This window comes from Colobus angolensis, unplaced genomic scaffold (assembly GCF_000951035.1).
Source record: "Colobus angolensis palliatus isolate OR3802 unplaced genomic scaffold, Cang.pa_1.0 Scaffold336, whole genome shotgun sequence".
NCBI lineage: Eukaryota > Metazoa > Chordata > Mammalia > Primates > Cercopithecidae > Colobus > Colobus angolensis.
The window spans coordinates 459,857-464,623 of NW_012116666.1; positions in this window are offsets into that span (position 1 = coordinate 459,857).

Sequence of the window (4,767 nt, forward strand, 5' to 3'; positions counted from 1 at the left end):
GACATATTGTGCACATAGGAACAAAGATATGGGCAACAGAAGATTTCTTATCAGAAAAGAAAAGCAAGTAAGAAGCCAGTGAAGCAACATCTTTATTTTTTTAATTTTTTTTGAGATGGTGTCTCACTCTGTAGTCCAGGCTGGAGCGCAGTAGCACAGTCTCCGCTCACTGCAACTTTCATCTTGTGGGTTCAAGCAATTCTCCTGCCTCAGCCTCCCAAGTAGCTGGGATTACAGGTGCCCGCCACCACACCTGGCTAATTTTTGTATTTTTAATAAATACAGAGTTTCACCATGTTGGGCAGGCCAGTGTCCAACTCCTGACGTTAGGTGATCCACCCGCCCCAGCTTCCCAAAATGCTGGGATTATAGGTTTGAGTCTGCGCCTGGCCTTGAAGCAACATCTTTAAAGCTGTCATGCCGTGTAGTAATGTCAATAACAGGTATACCTTTTGAGAAACGCATTGTTAGGCAAGTGCGTTGTCATGCAAAGATCAGAGTATATTTACACAGATATAGGTGGTATGGCCTATTGCACGCCTGGGCTATGGGGTGAGGCCTGTTGCTCCTAGGCTGCAAACCTGCACAGCATGATACTGTACTGAGTTCTGTAGGCAGTTGTGCCACAATGTTAAGTAATTGTGTGTCTACACATAGAAAAGGTACAGTGAAAATACAATATAAAAGGTAAAAAACGGTACAGTATAGGGCACTTACCATGATTGGATCTTGCAGGACTGGAGGTTGCTCTGGGTGAGTCAGTGAGTGAGTGGTCAGTGAATATGAAGGCTTAGGACATTACTATACGTTTTTATACAACTTGCAGTGATTTGTTTATACCACATTACCACAAATACGAGTAATGCTTTGCACTGTGACGCTACAGCCATGACATTAGGCAATAGGAATTTTTTAGCTCTATTGTAATCATATGGGACAACCATTGTATAAGTGGTCCATTGTTGACTGAAACGCTATTATGCAGTTTGCATGACCGTACTGAAAGAAAAAGCCATCCGTCTAAAATTATTTACCAGGTGAAAATACCTTTTTATGTTGTCATTCCTCCCACCCCAAAAGTATCTTCAAAGGCAAAATACTACAGTTTTTAGATATAAAAAAGCTGAAAGAGGGCCAGGCGTGATGGCTCACGCCTGTAATCCAAACACTTTGGGAGGCCAAGATGGAAGGATCACATGAGCCCAGGAGTTCCAGACCAGCCTGGGAAACATAGCCAAACTGGCTATGTTTTGTAGACTCCATCTTTAGAAAAAGTAAAAGATTAGCTGAGCATGGTGGTTTGCACCTGTGGTCCTAGCTACTTGGGAGACAGGAGGATCACTTGAGGCCAGGAGGTGAAGACTGTACTTAAGCCCAGGTGACAGAGTAAGACCTTGTCTCTTAAAAAAAAAAAGAGGCTGAGATAATTCATCAGCAGCAGACTCATGCTTTAAGAAATGTTGGCCGGGCGCAGTGACTCATGCCTGTAATCCCGGCACTTTGGGAGGCCGAGGCAGGGGGATCACGAGGTCAGGAGATCGAGACCATCCTGGCTAACACGGTGAAACCCCGTCTCTACTGAAAAAAATACAAAAAATTATCTGGGCCTAGTGGTGGGCGCCTGTAGTCCCAGCTACTTGGGAGGCCGAGGCAGGAGAATGGTGTGAACCTGGGAGATGGAGCCTGCAGTGAGCCGAGGTCATGCCACTGCACTCCAGCCTGGGCAACAGAGCGAGACTCCATCTCAAAAAAAAAAAAAAAACAAAGAAATGTTAACACCCATGTGTGGTGGCTCATACCTATAGTCCCAGCACTTTGGGAGACCAAGGTGTTGGGATCACTTGAGCCCAGGAATTTGGGGCTTCAGTGAGCTATGAGCGTGCCACTGCACTTCAGCCTGTGTGACAGAGCAAGATCCCCTCTCTAAAAAAACAAGCGAAAGTACAAAGTTGCTCACATGGAATGAAAAGGAAGACATACGTATGCCCCTAAAGCATGCTTGAGGAAAATGAAAGTATAACACTGAATGCCTATAGTGAGAAAGAAAGATCTTCAATTGATGACTTCAGCTTTCACATTAAAAATCTAGGGGGCCAGGCACTATGGCTTATGCCTGCAAGCCAAGCAATTTGGGAGACTGGGGCATGCAGATCACTTGAGTCCAAGGAGTTCGAGACCAGCTTGGGGCCCACAGTATTTTGGACTACTTTTTTACTGTGAGGAAGGGAAATGAGAAATGTAGAGAACTGGCATGAAGGTAACTTTGTATAATGGTTGAACCCTGAGACAGTGGCCTTTCTATCAAGTTTCTGAGATCCTTACTTGGCAAAATAAAAACTCGGCAATACTAGGTCAGTCCCCGTTTTATAGAACATTTTACTAGTTCATGAAACTAAAAATCTAGGAACCAGTTCTTTTGGGGAGTGTCAGGAAGCAGGGAGGGTTATGTCGGGAGGAATCACTTCTGAAGAGAGACAAATAGGGTTGAAGATGAAGCAGTCAAGATGGTTACTAAGTGTTTTATAACCAGGTGTTTTGGTTTTTAAAAAATCAGGCATTTCTGTGCATTAGAGCCTGCTGCTGCCTCCAGTTTGTGAAGTATTCTAAGGGCCAGCCACAGTGAAACCCAGTGCAGGGCTGCCACCCTCATACAGCAGCTTGGTACTGGTGTCCCACACCCTGATGTACGCATTGCCCATGGGGATGAGAGGGGACATAGACACTCCTTAGGGGCCTTTTGTGTAGGAACCGTGACCGCCAGTCCAGTGTCTCAGTCTGTGGTCCCTCCAGAGTAAGAAGGATGTATTTGCTAAACCTTTAAAGTAATAAGAATGTTCCTAATTAGCTGATCACTCTCATTCTTCCTGGACGCCACAGTCTTTCAGAAATAGCTTCTGGTAAGTTGGTGCTTGCTCATGATGGGAGAGGAGGAAGAGGAAGTAGAACAGTAAAGGCAGAACAATTAAAAATAAATGGTGAAGGGCCTGGTGTGTTGGTGCACGCCTATAATCTCAGCACTTTGGGAGGCTGAGGCAGGAGGATTGCTTGAGCTCAAAAGTTTGAGACCAGCCTAGGAAACATGGTGAAACCCGTCTCTACCAAAAAGAAAAAAAAAAGTCAATAAACAAAGGCACAAGAAGAATTAATAAAAATAACATTGATTGAGGACTGTGTACCAGATACCGTTTCCTTAAGCGCTTTACGTGTATGAATTCATGTAATGCTCACAGCTGCCTCGTGAGGTTGGTGGGTCACCTTCTTCACAGATGAGGAAGCCAAGGCATGGATGGTTAAGTAGCTTGCCCAGGGTCACACAGCCATCCGAGTGGCAGACCTGTGCCATCTCCATCACTCATGCTCTAATCGCTGTGCTCTCCTGCTTAGGACTCCTGCTTAGGACTGTGTCTCTGATACATCCTGACTATTACAAGGGGAAATTATTACGGGTTGAAAATATTGAGCCAGTGTCACTTGAGAGAAATAATTTGCTCATCAGCATATTGCTTTCCTTCTCTGACAGCATTGGTGACTCTGCGGCTCTGCTTGAGGGCACAGAAGTCTTCTCTTGGAGTCGGAGGCCTCTGAGTCTTCCACAGAGACTTCTCTTGGAGTTAGTGGCCTTCTCTGTGGCCCCCTTGTTGGCTTGGCACCTTCAACCTCCAGTACTTTGGTTGTGGCTGGGAAGCTCTGTAAAGCAAGGCGTCCAGAGAGACCTGTGCACCCCAGTAATAATTGGGATGCATGAGAGATCTGATGCATCACTGTGACTCAAGGGGACCCCCCACAGTCAGTGCCCCAAGGCATTGAAACTTTGAAGGATGAGTGCGTTCAGGTCCACTGTAATCAATTAAATTCCTGCAGTGGTTATGTGCATTTCTTTAAGAAAATAACCTGGAAGCCCATCTTTCCAGATAGGAGAAAACAAAGGGCAAGGATCCACTTATGTCTAAAAATGTCCTTTGTTAACAAAAAATCTACAAAGGGCTTTTTTTTAAAAAAAGCAGAGACAGAGAAATAGGGTCTTGCTGTGTTGCCCACACTGGTCTCATATTCCTGGCCTTAAGCAATCCTCTCGCCTCAGCCCCCGCAGAGTGCTGGCATTACAGGGGTGAGCCACCATGCCTGGCCAAAGCTCCTTTAAAGAGCAAGTTTTTCCAGTGTGAAGTTATAAAATAGCTTACTTAATGTGTTGTGCATGCATGTGTACCTATTTAAACCTGTGGACACAACATCAGTGCTCACTGGCACTCCTGGTTCAGGATCTTTCCCTCTTGAACTGACGCGGTCTCACAATCTCAATGGAAGTGACATGTTGCTTCTGTAGGCAGAAGTAATTAAGAGCCCGTACGTGAAACTTCGTGCCCTCTACCCCTGCTGCAGCAAACCCTAAAGCCTTGTGTGGAGGTGGCAGTGTTGCCAAGTGATAGAGCTTCTGCAAGACAGGTTCCTGAGTAACTGTGTTTAGTAGAACTCCAGCCGACCTGTGCTGGACCCATAGCTAGAGGAAGAAATAAACTGTTGTTCTTTAGGCCTCTTAGATTTGGTAGCTGTTGCTGCATTTTAACTTTATCCAGAATATATAGAGAACGTTTAAAACTCCACAACAAAAAACCAATTCAAAAATGGGCCTAGAACCTGAAGAGACATTTCTCTAAAGATGGGTAGATGACTTATGAACACATGAGTAGCTGCCCAACATTACTAATCCGTTAGGGAAATGGAAATCAAAACCACAATGAGATATCACCTCACACCAATTAGAATGGC